Below are 13,340 nucleotides of genomic sequence, written 5' to 3'. Positions count from 1 at the left end.
GTTGACGCTTACAGAAGCCCTGTGTGCGCCCAGCAATTCTATCCCTGCTTTCAATAAATCACCCCAACATGCTTCCCCCACCCCACTCCACCCCACTCCATCCCCATTGTGCAGATATAGAAACTGAGATTCCATGAGGAGCGGGGTCCAGGAAGCTGCAGGCTCCGGATTCACACCCAGCCCTCCCTCCCTGTCCCACCTGAGGTGAGTCAGGGGCAAGGTGGCCTTGAGCCTCAAACCCAGGTCTGACTTCACACAGTGGCTTTCTTGCAGTATGAGGGGCTGATTCATCCTCCAGGCAGGTGGGGGGTGGGGAGCCCAGTTTGTGTGTCATCCTCTGCTGAGCTATCTTTGGATTTCCCTAAAAGTCCACAGTCAGCCTCGCCCCTCAGTCCTGGAAACTAAAGCGCGGCCCTCACCACCCACTGCCACAGGAAGCTTGCTCCTGCCCTCCTCTAGGTGCCAGCCCAGCTGGGAGTAAAATGTGGGGGCCTGAGACAGGAACAAGACCCCTGAAAACATCTCGAACACCTTCTGAAGGAAGTCCTTCTACTTGTGTTGCCAAAATTTCCCACCATTTCTCATTCCTCAGGGACCGCTCTGACCTTCTCCCCCTCTTCAGTTGGCACACTCCTTCCTTCTCCTCCTTTAAGCTGTCACCTCCTCCAGGAAGCCCTTTATGAAGCCCCTAGATGGGCCAGGTACCTCCCCTGGGCTCTCCCAGCCCCATGAACCTGTCCCTATCACAATAATAATATCGAGCCAAGCACCATGCTAAACCTTTGGCATAAACAAAATCCCTACAAAAGGAGCCAAAGTGGGTATTGTTCATCTCATTTTACAGATGAGGAAACTCAGGCACAGAGCAATTAAGAAGCCTGTCCAAAGCCACAGCAAAAGAGGCAGAGGAGCTGAGATTTGACCTGGGTAGACCCTGGGTGGCACAAATGGTTTGTGCTCGTCTACTAACCGAAAGGTTAGCAGTAAAACCCACGGAAGAAAGGCCTGGTGATCTGCTTCTGTAAAGATTAAAAACCTATTGCCGTTGAGTCGATTCCGACTCATAGCGACCCTATAGGACAAAGCAGAACTGCCCCATAGGGTTTCCAAGGAGTGCCTGGTGAATTTGAACTGCTGACTTTTTGGTGTGCAACCGTAGCTCTTAACCGCTACGCCACCAGGGTTTCCGAGTTACAGCCGAGAAAACTCTATGGGGCTCAGTTCTACTCTGTAACACATAAAAAAAGATACGATCACCATAAATCAGAATTGACTCGATGGCAACAGGTTTATCTTTTTTTCAGCCTGGCTCCAGATCCCTTGCCCTCAGGCCCTGGCCCATGCAGGCACTCAGGCACCTTCACACAGTACTTTTTGTTTACTGTTGTAACTTCCACGCCAAGGGCGTTGTATGTGCAGGGCTTCAGTGAATAGCACTGAGTGTACACACTGAATACTCGGCAGGAAGCGAAGCACCTCGCCTTCTACTGCTCGTTGTGTTGGTTTCACCTGAGACAAGTTAAAACTGTTGCCATCGAGTAGATTCCGACTCATAGCAACACCATGTGTGTCAGAGTAAAACTGGGTTCCACAGGGTTGTTTTCAATGGTTGATTTTTCAGAAGATCACCAGGCCTTTCTTCTGAGGTGCTGGGTACACTTGAATCTCCAACGTTTCAGTTAGTAGCCAAGGGCGTTAATGATTTGTACCACCCAGGGACTTCCAGACAAGGTCAGAAGGGACTTTTTATTAAGAAACTGTGAAAACCCAGGAGGTCCCTAGCTTTGAATTTTCTCAGGTCTGCCGCCACCTACCTGCCCCCACCTACCTGCCCCCATTCTCCTCTGGGGCACTCTGATCCCAGCGCCCTCTCTTGGCACTTTTAACACTCCCTTTCTCACTGAATCAACGCTTCCTGCAGGTGCTGTGCCCGGTGACGCAGCTGCAGACCTGAATAAGGGGCCTCTGTCCTAGAGGGGCTCATTTTTCACTGACTTGGGCTACTTCCCTCTCCTACTTTTTCTCTTCCCCACACCCGTGGGAGGGCTGGCAGGGAAAAAGTGGGATGGGGCGTGCCCGGGGCTAAACAGTCAGTTATGGGCTAAGGCTGGGGCCAGGCTCCAGACTCTCCCTTTCCATGCATCCCCACATGGCCCCCCTGAGGACCTTTTTAACACTCAGACATAATGGGGCTTCTTCCTCACTCTATATTCTTCCATGGCTCCCACCAGCCCTCCTGTCAAGGCCTACCTCCTAAGCCAAGCTCTTTTTTCCTTTGAAATCTAATTTACATGCAATAAAGTACGCACATTTTAAGTATTGTTGTTGTTAAAAACCCGGCGCCGTCGAGTCGATTTCGACTCATAGCGACCCTATAGGACAGAGTAGAACTGCCCCATAGAGTTTCCAAGGATGTTGTTAGGTGCCACCAGATCGGTACAACAGAACAAAACACTGCCCGGCCCTGTGCCATTCTCAAAATCGTTGCTGTCTGGCCCTGTTGTTGCAGCCACTCAGTCATTCCACCCCTTTGAGGGTCTTCCTCTTTTTAGCCAACCCTCCACTTTACAAACATGAATGTCCTTCTCCAGGAATTGGTCCCTCCTGATAACATGTCCAAAATATATGAGACAAGTCTCTCCATTCTCGCTTTTAAGGAGCATTTTTGCTGTACTTATCCCAAGACAAACTTGTTCATTCTTCTGGCAGTCCATGGTATATCCAGTATTCTTCGCCAAATGCCATAATTCAAAGGCGTCAATTCTTCTGTCTTCCTTATTCATCGTCCAGCTTTCACATGCATATAAAGTAATTGAAAACACCATGACTTGGGTCAGGCACACTTTTGTCCTTACAGTGACATCTCTGCTTTTTAACACTTTAAAGAGGTTTTTTGCAGCAGATTTGCCCAATGCAATGTGTCCTTTGATTTTTTGACTGCTGCTTCCACGGGTGTTGATTGTGGGTCCAAGTAAAATGAAATCCTTGACAACTTCAGTCTTTTCTCTGTTTATCATGATGTTGCTTACTGGTCCACTTATCAGGATTTTTGTTTTCTTCATTTTGAGGTGTAATCTGTACTGAAGGCTGTGGTCTTTGATCTTCATCAGTAAGTGCTTCAAGTCTTCTTCACTTTCAGCAAGCAAGGTTGTGTCAGCTGCATATAGCAGGTTGTTAATGAGCCTTCCTCCAATCCTGATGCGTCAATCTTCTTCATATAATCCAGTTTCTCAGATTATTTGCTCAGCATACAGACTGAATAAGTATGGTGAAAGGATGCAAACTTGATGCACAACTTTTCTGACTTTAAACCGTGCAGTCTCCCCTTGTTCTGTCTGAATGACCGCCTCTTGGTCTAAGTAAGTACAGGTTCTTCATGAACACAATTAGTGTTCCAGAATTCCCATCCTTTACAATGTTGTCCATAATTTGTTATGATCCACAGTTGAATGCCTTTGCATAGCCAATAAAACACAGGTAAATGTCTTTCTGGTATGTTCTGCCTTCAGCCAAGATCCATCTGACATCAGCAATGATATCCCTGGTTCCACGACCTCTTCTGAATCCAGCTTGAATTTCTGGCAGTTTCCTGTCAATGTACTGCTGTGACCGCTTTTGAATGATCTTCTGCAAAATTTTACTTGTATGTGATATTAATAAGGTTGTTCAGTAATTTTCACATTCTGTTGGACCACTGTTCTTTGGAATAGGTACAAATATGGATCTCCTCCAGTTGGTTGGCCAGATAGCTGTTTTCCAAATTTCTTGGCATAGACAAGTGAGCACTTCCAGCGCTGCATCTGTTTGTTGAAACATCTCAATTGGTATTCCATCAATCCCTTCAGTGCAGCTTGGACTTCTTCCTTCATTACCATCGGTTGTTGATCATATGCTACCTTATGAAGTGGTTAATGTTGACCAATTCTTTTTGGTATAGTGACTGTGTATATTCCTTTCATCTTCTTTTGTTGCATCCTGCATCGTTTAGTATTTTCCCCATAGAATCATTCACTATTGCCACTCAAGGCTTGAATTTTTTCTTCAGTTCTTTCGGCTTGAGAAATGCTGAGCGTGTTCTTTCCTTTCAGCTTACTAACTCCAGGTCTTTGCACATTTCATTATAATACTTGACTTTGTCATCTCGAGCTGCCCTTTGAAATCTTCTGTTCAACTCCTTTACTTCATCATTTCTTCCTTTCTCTTTACTACTCTGTGTTCAAGAACAACATTCAGAATCTCTTCTGACATCCATTTTGGTCTTTTCTTTCTGTCCTGTCTTTTTAATGACCTCTTGCTTTCTTTGTGTATGGTGTCCTTGATGTCATTCCACAATTTGCCTGCTCTTTGGTCATTACTCTTCAAATCTATTCTTGAGATGGTCTGTAAACTCAGGTAGGATATACTTGAGGTCATAATTTGGCTCTTGTGGACTTGTACTAATTTTCTTCAACTTGAATTTGCATATGAGCAACAATGTTCTCTTCCACAGTTGGCCCCTGGCCTTGTTCTGACTGATATTGAGCTTCTCCATCATCTCTTTCCACAGATGTAGTCAATTTGATTCCTATGTATGCCATCTATCGAGGTTCACGTGTATAGTGGCCATTTATATAGATTAAAAAAGGTTTTTGCAATGAAGAAGTTGATCTTGCAAAATTCTGTCACTTGATCTCCAGCATTGTTTCTATCACCAAGGCCATATTTTCCAACTACTGATCCTTCTGTGTTTCCAACTTTTGCATTCCAATCACCAATAATTATCAATGCATCTTGATTGCATGTTCCTGCAATTTCAGACTGCAGAAGTTGATAAAAATCTTCAGTTTCTACATATTTGGCCTTAGTGGTTGATGTGTAAATTCGAATAGTTATATTAGCTGGTCTTCCTTGTAGGCGTATGGATATTATCCTATCACTGACAGCACTGTGCTTCAGGACAGATCTTGAAATGCACTTTTTGATTTTAAGTATAGTCTCAATTAACTTCTACAGTGCATTCACCTGGGTAATCACCACCCAGATCAAGCTATGAAGTTTCCAGCCCCCGAAGGCTTTTGTTCCTTTTCCAGTCAACACCCTCCTCTGCCCCAGGTCACCGCCAACCCAACCTCTATCACCACTATTCATTCTGCCTGTCTTTGAACTTCAGGTGAAAGGAATGTACCTGCCTTTGAGCTCCTTATAATGGCCGTGAGGTCCATCTTGGCCTCTCATTCTTTTCCACTTCACAGTAGTGTTTCACGGTGTTGATATATACCCACAGGCCTCACCTTGGGGGCTCTCCAGATCTGGCCTCTCCCGGTACTGGCTGCTCTAGCCACACTGGGTTCCTCTTCTTTCCCAGACATTCTTTGTGAGACCTGCCCACTGCTCTCCCCTCCCTCTTGCTCCATCCACTTGGAACAAACATCACCTCTATTTACCCAATTCTTTTTTATGACCCATAAATTAAAGGAAGCAATATCATCTACATCAAAACCAGACTGGCAGTCCAAAGACTCACTTTGAGCTTTGATGTTGTATGGAATAGCTCCCAACCTATAAAAACCAGGAGAGTGGTTTTTACCATTTGGAAGGGGGAGTGTACAGTGGTAAAAATTTCCTTTCTTTTACTGGGGGTGATCTGACCCTAGTTCAGTTCACGTCCAACCCTTCTTTCTACCTGTGTCCTGCTCATACCCCGTTTCACCTACCCAAGAACAGGGCACTTAAGTCTATCATCCTTTTTCCCTGTATGATTTCATCAGCATACAAACATGCTATAATTTGTCTCTGTTTAAAAACAATCTCCCTAGAACTTGATGAAATATTTTGGGTTCTCCATTATCCTTAAAGTTCACTACTATGCACCAACATCCTGGAATTAAAATCCAGCATCTTTATTTTATTTATTTATTTTTTAAAATTGTGCTTTAGGTGAAAGCTTACAGCTCACACAAAAATTTATGCACACATTGTTATGTGACCTAAGTTGCTATCCCTATAAATGTGACAGCACACCTTCCCTTTCCACCCTGGATTTCCCATGTCCATTCAACCAGCTCCTATCCCTTTCTGCCTTCTCATCTCACCTCTGGACAGGAGCTGCCCGTTTAGTCTTGTGTATCTAACAGTTCTGGCTCTAGGTTAGCAGACAGTCTGGGGGCCATGTCTTCTGGGGTTCCTCTAGTCTCAGTCAGACCATTAAGTCTGGTCTTTTTATATGAATTTGAGCTCTGCACCCCACTTTTCTCTTGCTCCATCAGGGACTCTCTGTTGTGTTCCCTGTCAGGGTGGTCATTGGTGGTAGCTGGGCACCATCTAGTTCTTCTGGTCTCAGTGTGATGGAGTCTCTGGTTTATGTGGACCTTTTTGTCTTCTGGGCTAATATTTTCCTTGTATGTTTATTGTTCTTCATTCTCCTTTGCTCCCCTACATCTTTATTTTAGAAGCTATAAAATACCCAGTATGTAGAAATCCTTTAAAGGTAAGCTCTTACAGAACAAGCTCTTACTATATGTAACAATGTGAACACTCTCACAGACATAAAGAGCTAAATTAAAGCCAGACACGCAAGAAGACGTGCTCAAAGATTTCATTTATATAAAGTTCACGAAGAGGCACTGCTAATTTATAGTGACAGAAATCAGATTAGTAGTTGCTTCTGGAGTGGAGGAATTGATAGGGAAAGGGCACGAAGGAATTTCTGGGCTGTTGGGAATGTTCTCTATCTTGTGCTGGGTGGTGGCTATACGAGTATTTACATTTGTAAAACTTCATTGACCTGTATGCTTAACAGCCATGCCCTTTATGCATCTACAGCATTTAAGTTTATACCTCAACAAAAAAAGTTACAGAAAAAAAAAGTACTTATAAACTTGTCCTACGGAACCTGTATTATGATATTGAGAAGTTTCCATAACATATTCAGACTGGAGGGAAAAACAGGCTTCCCTTGACCTCGTAAGCAACACTGGTGGCATGGTGGTTAAGCGCTTGGCTGCCAGCCAAAAGGTTAGCCGTTTGATCCCACCAGCCGCTCCTTGGGAGAAAGGTGTGGTGGTCTGCTTCCATAAGGATTACAGCCAGGGAAACCCTATGGGGCAGTTCCACTCCAGCCCATGGGGTCGCTATGAATCGGAATTGACTAGACACCAACAGGTTTTTTGTCTTGACCCCATGTCCACTTTGGCTTCTTGTATGTATCTTCACTCCCCTTTATAGTAAAATTTCTCAAACAAGTTGTCTAGACACATCAAGCCCACTCCAACCCCACCATCGATCCGCTAAGTCCAGTTGTCAAGGTCACCAATGACCTCCACTTTGCCAAATCCAACGGTCTATTGTCTCAGTTCTTTTGACTCTTGACATCTTTTGAGCATCTAACACGGTCAATTGCCTGCTCTTTGGAACTCTTTGTTCCTTCAGCTTCCAGGTCACCAGTCTCCTGATGCCCCTGCATCCTCACTGGCTGCCCCCTCTCAGCCACTCTTTAGGGTGCTGCTCCTTTCCCAGAGATCCGTACATGTGGGCGTCCCCAAGGCCTTGTCTCTGCTCTCTCCAACCCTTGGGACTGGGTGAGCTCAGTAAATCACAGGGCTGTAGAATGTTTGTTGTTGTCGGGTGCCGTGGAGTTAATTTTTGACTCTTAGCATGGGGTCAAGACAAAAAACCTGTAGCTGTCTAGTTGACACCATTGCATTGAATTATCAAACCCAGTAGAGAAGTAGAGAGTGCCTTGGGAGGAACGGTTGGTGTCAGAATTGGTAAGGATGGCAGACAAAGGAGGCGTGTGCCTGACCTCTGCCTCATCAGAATCACCCTTGGGCTGTTGATCTTGATTCTCCTTCCCCCTGGTGAAGTTAGAGGAGGTCAGGCACCATCCCCATGCCATTTTTACAGTGTGGGAGGAGAAAACGGAAGGAAGCAGTAAATGTCCATGCCTGTCAAAGGTGGGTGATGGGTAGGTGGGAGTTCTTTGTGCCATTCTACCTTTGTGTTGTTTTTAAAATTCCACAATGAAAAGTCAGGGAAAAAAGGTCTATATCCCCAAACCCCGGCTTCTCTCCCTAATTCCAAACGCTTACTCCATGCTCAGTGTGCTCAAAGTTAAGAAGTTCAGAGCCTTAATTAGTAAAAAATGTCTGCCTCGAGCATCATGCTCTTTTAAGATCTATCTACAATGGATCAAATTACAACAGCAACTTGGAAGATTACATAGGAAACTTAGGAGGTAGTGAATTTATGTTAACGGGGGAGGAACAACTCAGAAAAGGAGGGTGAGAATGGTTGCACAACTCGAAGAATGTAATCAATGTCACTGAACTGTACAAGTAGAAACTGTTGAACTGGTGTATATTTTGCTGTGTACATTAACATATTAACAACAAACAACAGCAAAGAGTTCAAAGTTTGTCAATTCCCAAGACTACTCCATAAAAAGCACTACTCTTCATCCTGTTGGTCAGGCCCCGAACCTTTAGGACTATTAAGTCATCCCTGACTCATGCTTCCTCTCACACCCCACATTTAATATCTTGGCCCTGCCTTGAAAGCAGATACCAGTTCTCGATCCTTCTCACCTTCTGTACCAGTACCACCCTCCTGGCCAGAGCCACTATTGCTTCACACTTGGTGGGATATCAACTTCCTCATCTCTCAGCTGCAGGCCATTCTCCTCACAGCAATCAGCATTGTTCCTATTTAACTTTTTTGTGCAGAGATAATAGTCATATGGTTCAAAAAAGGTAAACCATTTCTAAAAGTATGTATTGAAAATTCTTCCTTACAGTCCTGATTCACACGCTCCCATAACCATCTGTTACTTTTTGTATACACTAGAGGAATCTTTATAAGATATACATTGGAACATGCTGGTCGTCTTGGTTACCTAGTGCTGCTATAACAGAAATACCACAAGCGGATGGCTTTAACAAACAGGAGTCCATTCTCTCACAGTTCAGTAGGCTAGAAGTCCAAACCCAGGGCGTCAGCTCCAGGGGAAGGCCCTCTCTCCGTTGGCACTGGTGGAAGGTCCCTGTCATCAATCTTCTCCTGGTCTAGGAACTTCTCTGTGCAGGAACCCTGGGTCCAAAGGACACGCTCTGCTCCAAGTGCTGCTTTCTTGGTGGTAGGAAGTCCCCCTGTCTCTCTACTCGCTTCTCTCTTTTATATCTCAAGAGACAAACTTAAGACACAACCTAATCTTGTAGATTCAGTCCTGCTTCATTAATATAACAGCTGCTAATGCCACCTGATTAACATCATAAAGGTAGGATTTACGACACATAGGAAAATCACATCGGAAGACAGAATGGTGGACAGTTAGTTACACAATACTGGGAATCATGGCCCAGCCAAGTTGACACACATTTTTGGGGAACACAATTCAATCCGTAACAAGGAGCCACAGAGATCCTAAATCCTCTTGATCTAAACTGCTGAGTCAGAGGCCGGGATGGGCAGAGTGAAGGAGGCAGCACAGTGGAGTCTCATAAGCATCAGTGCATAAAACCTACAGGAGATAACCGTGTTAGGCCTCTCCTTCCTCTTCCCCTTGGATGTGTGGGGATTCTCTGTATTTATTGTCCGTGGTTAGATTTATTTGCTTTCTCAGACTTTTGGGATATAACTATTAGTTGATGGGAATGGCTGAAATGGGAAGAGTTGACACATAAATAGAGGTAGGACCAACGTAGATGGTGAATTTTTTTCTTTAAACCAGAGCTTTTACCACATATTGATTTCATATTTTTTCCTATCTCTGCTTACTTTGGAAACCCTGGTGGCGTAGTGGTTAAGTGCTACAGCTGCTAACCAAGAGGCTGGCAGTTCAAATCCACCAGGTGCTCCTTGGAAACTCCATGGGGCAGTTCTACTCTGTCCTATAGGGTCGTTATGAGTCAGAATTGACTCGATGGCAGTGGGTCTGGTTTTTTGGTGTTGCTTACTATTAGTTGTTAGAGCCAACAAACATACAAAAACAAAGTCAATAAGCCTAGCATTATTTTGTGTACGTACTGGGTTTTTATTTTAGTACAATAAAGATAATCACTTGACAGAACTTTGCATTTTTATTACTGGGACAGCAGCAGTATATCCTATGATGGTATAAGAATGAAAGCCTCAAGAAGATCTTTGTGCTTGCTCTTGAACCAGAGATTGGTACTGTTGTCAACTGAATTGTGCCCCTCAAAAGTATGTATTGAAGTCCCTGTCTCTGTACCTATGGATGGGATCCTATTTGGAAATAGCATTTTTCCTTTACTATGTTGATGAGGCCATACCAGAGTAGGATGGGTCCTAAACCTAATCACTTCTGAGTTATTAAAAAAAAAAAAAAACTGAATAGACATAGAGACATACACAGACGGAAGATGTAGACATAGAGACATACACAGATGGAAGATGTCGTGTGAAGACAGACATACACGGCAGATGTATCTACATGCCCAGGAATGAAAAGGATTGTCGCAACTACTAGAAGCTGAAATAGACAAAGAAGGACCTTCCCCTAGAGCCAGTCCCTGATTTCAGACCTCCAGCACCCTGAACTATGAGAAAATAAATCTGTTTTTAAAAGTCAGCCACTTGTGCTATTTTTTAAACAGCAGCATTATGTAACTCCTCCACTTGCTGTGCAGCCTTAGGCAATTCATTTAATCTCTTTGAACCTCTTTTCCCACATCTGTTAAAGGAAAGTTATGATAACAGAATGAGACATGTAACCTGCCCAGCTCAATGCTTGGCACATTGTGTTAGCTTGACAAATGTTTAATTTCCTTCTGATGTTAAAGAGTGGTGCTACCTTTTACTCTCATGAAAAAGAAGTGTTTTAGGCTGGGTTCTCTAGAGAAGCAAAACCAGTAAAGCATGTAAATATATATACAGAGAGATTTATATCAAGGGAATGGCTCATGCAGCTGTAGAGACTGGAATGTCCCAAGTCCATGGGTCAGGCTGGAAGCTTCTCCTGATTAATGTAGCCACAGAGGCTGGCAAGCCCAAGATCGGCAGGTCAGAGAGCAGGGGTGTTGCTCACGGGCTTGGAAGATTGATGAATCTCAAGATCAGCAGGCAAGACAGCAAGTAAGCAGCTAGCTCATGTCCCAGGAACTGGAGGTCAGATGAGCAGGAGCCAGCAGCAAGATCCAGAGAGAGAGCAAAAGCCCACAAGCCTTGCCAGAATGTTCACTTATATTCCACAGGCTCAAAGAAACTTCCTTTCAAATGATTGGCTACTCACAGCAGATTCCATCATGGAGGTGATCACATTATATCAAATTTCATCATGAAAGTAATCACAACATCATACAACTGCCAAAACAGTGAGAATCATGGTGCAGTCAAGTTGAAACACAACCTTAACCATTACACTGGTCAATGGCTTGCTACACTTGAAGTACATTCCAAAGCCTTTATCATAGCTTGCAAGACCCTATGAACCATCATTCTGATGAGGGACAAAATAGGTGGTCCCAGATAGAATGGGAGAAAAATGTAGAATAAAACACAAATTCTTAAAAATGGCAAGAAACCCCCAGGACTATTGGCCTGAGATACCCACACCCAGACATCATGTTTTAGCTCAGTAACAGACTGGCTCATAAACAATATCACCCATGAGTACTGTGCTCTTTAAAAAAAATCATCTATATGAGACCAAATGATCAACAGTTATTCTAAAGCAAAAATGAGAAGGTAAGGGCGGGAGGCAGGGAAGCTAGATTAATGGAAACAGAACAACCAGAACGAAAATAATGAGACTGTTGACACATTATGAAAAATGTAACCAAAGTCACTGAATGATATGTATAACCCACTGCTGTCACATTGATTCCAACTCATAGTGACCCTATATGACAGAGTAGAACTGCCCCATAGGGTTTCCAAGACTGTAAATCTTTACAGAAAGAGACTACCACATCTTTCTCCCATGGAACAGCTGGTGGGTTCGAACCTCTGACCTTTTAGTTAGCAATTGAGCTTTTTAACTATTGTACCATGGGTGCTCTTTAATGGTATGTATAAAAATGGTATGTATTTTTTTTTTTTTTTTGTATAGAAACTGTTAAATGGGAACCTAATTTCCTGTGTAAGCTTTCACGAAAAACACAATGTCTTAGTTATCTTGTGCTGCTATAACAGAAATACCACAAGCGGGTAGCTTTAACAAACAGAAATTTATTTTCTCACAGTTTAGGAGGCAAGAAGTCCTGATTTAAGGTGCCAGCTCTAGGGGAAGGCTTTCTCTGTCGGCTCTGGGGAAAGGTCCTTGTCTCTTTGAGCGTCTGCTCTTGGGTGAGCCCCATGTGGCTGAGCATCTCTCTTCCCCCATCTCTGCTCTCTTGTTTAATCTCTTTTATATCTCAAAAGAGATTGACTCAAAATATACCCTACACTAATCCTGCCTCATTAACATAACAAAGAAAAACCCATTCCCAAATGGGATTATACTCACGGGCATAGAGGTTAGGATTTACAACACATATTTTGGGGGGACATAATTCAGTCCATACATTCCACCCTTTACCCCCTCCCCATTCATGTCCTTGCCACATGCAAAACACATTCACTGCATCACGTCATCCCAAGTCTTAAATCAACTCCAAATCTAAAATCTTATCTTTGGACTCATCTAAAGCGAATATGGGTGAGACTTTAGGCATATTCCATCTGGAGCCAAAATTCCTCTTCATCTGTGAACCCATAAAATCTAGAATACAAGTTATCTATTTCCAAAGTACAATTATGGAACTGGCACAAGGTAGACATTTCCATTACAAATGGGAAAAATTGGAGGGAAAGAAGGGCTAACAGGCACCAAGTAAGTCCAAAACCTAGCAGAACAATTTACATTAGCTCTCAAGGCTTGAAAATAATTCTGTCTTCTGAGATCTTTTGGGCAACGGCCCCACCCTCCAGATTCTGGGTGTTGGCCACACTCTTTGGATTCTGGGTGGAGTCCCCTAAGCTCTGGGCTTCAGCTCTGCCTTCCAGGCCACTGGAATGACAATTCTACTTCCTTGGCTTAGGGTGGTCCCATTCTCCTAGTCCATCTGAGTGGCCACCCCATCTTCCCCTTCTCCTCCCTGTAGTCCCTGTTCTTCTGCCCCCTGGGTATGGCAGCCCCACCCCCTCAGCTTTCGGTGGTGGCCCTATCCTCTTGGCCAAGCTGAAAGGCAGCCCCACACTCTGAGTTGGTAAAGATCTGACTCATTGAAATCAAGGAGGCAGTGGCTTTACCCTTGGATAACCCAGAGGCCTTGGCCCCACCCTTTGAGACTGAGGCATTTCTGCTTCAAGTGCTCCAACAGTTCTGTTGATCTCTGAGCTGCTCCAGGGATGGTTCTTTTCTTTCC

This window comes from Loxodonta africana, chromosome 11 (assembly GCF_030014295.1).
Source record: "Loxodonta africana isolate mLoxAfr1 chromosome 11, mLoxAfr1.hap2, whole genome shotgun sequence".
Taxonomy (NCBI): Eukaryota; Metazoa; Chordata; class Mammalia; order Proboscidea; family Elephantidae; genus Loxodonta; species Loxodonta africana.
This window is presented reverse-complemented; position numbering follows the sequence as displayed.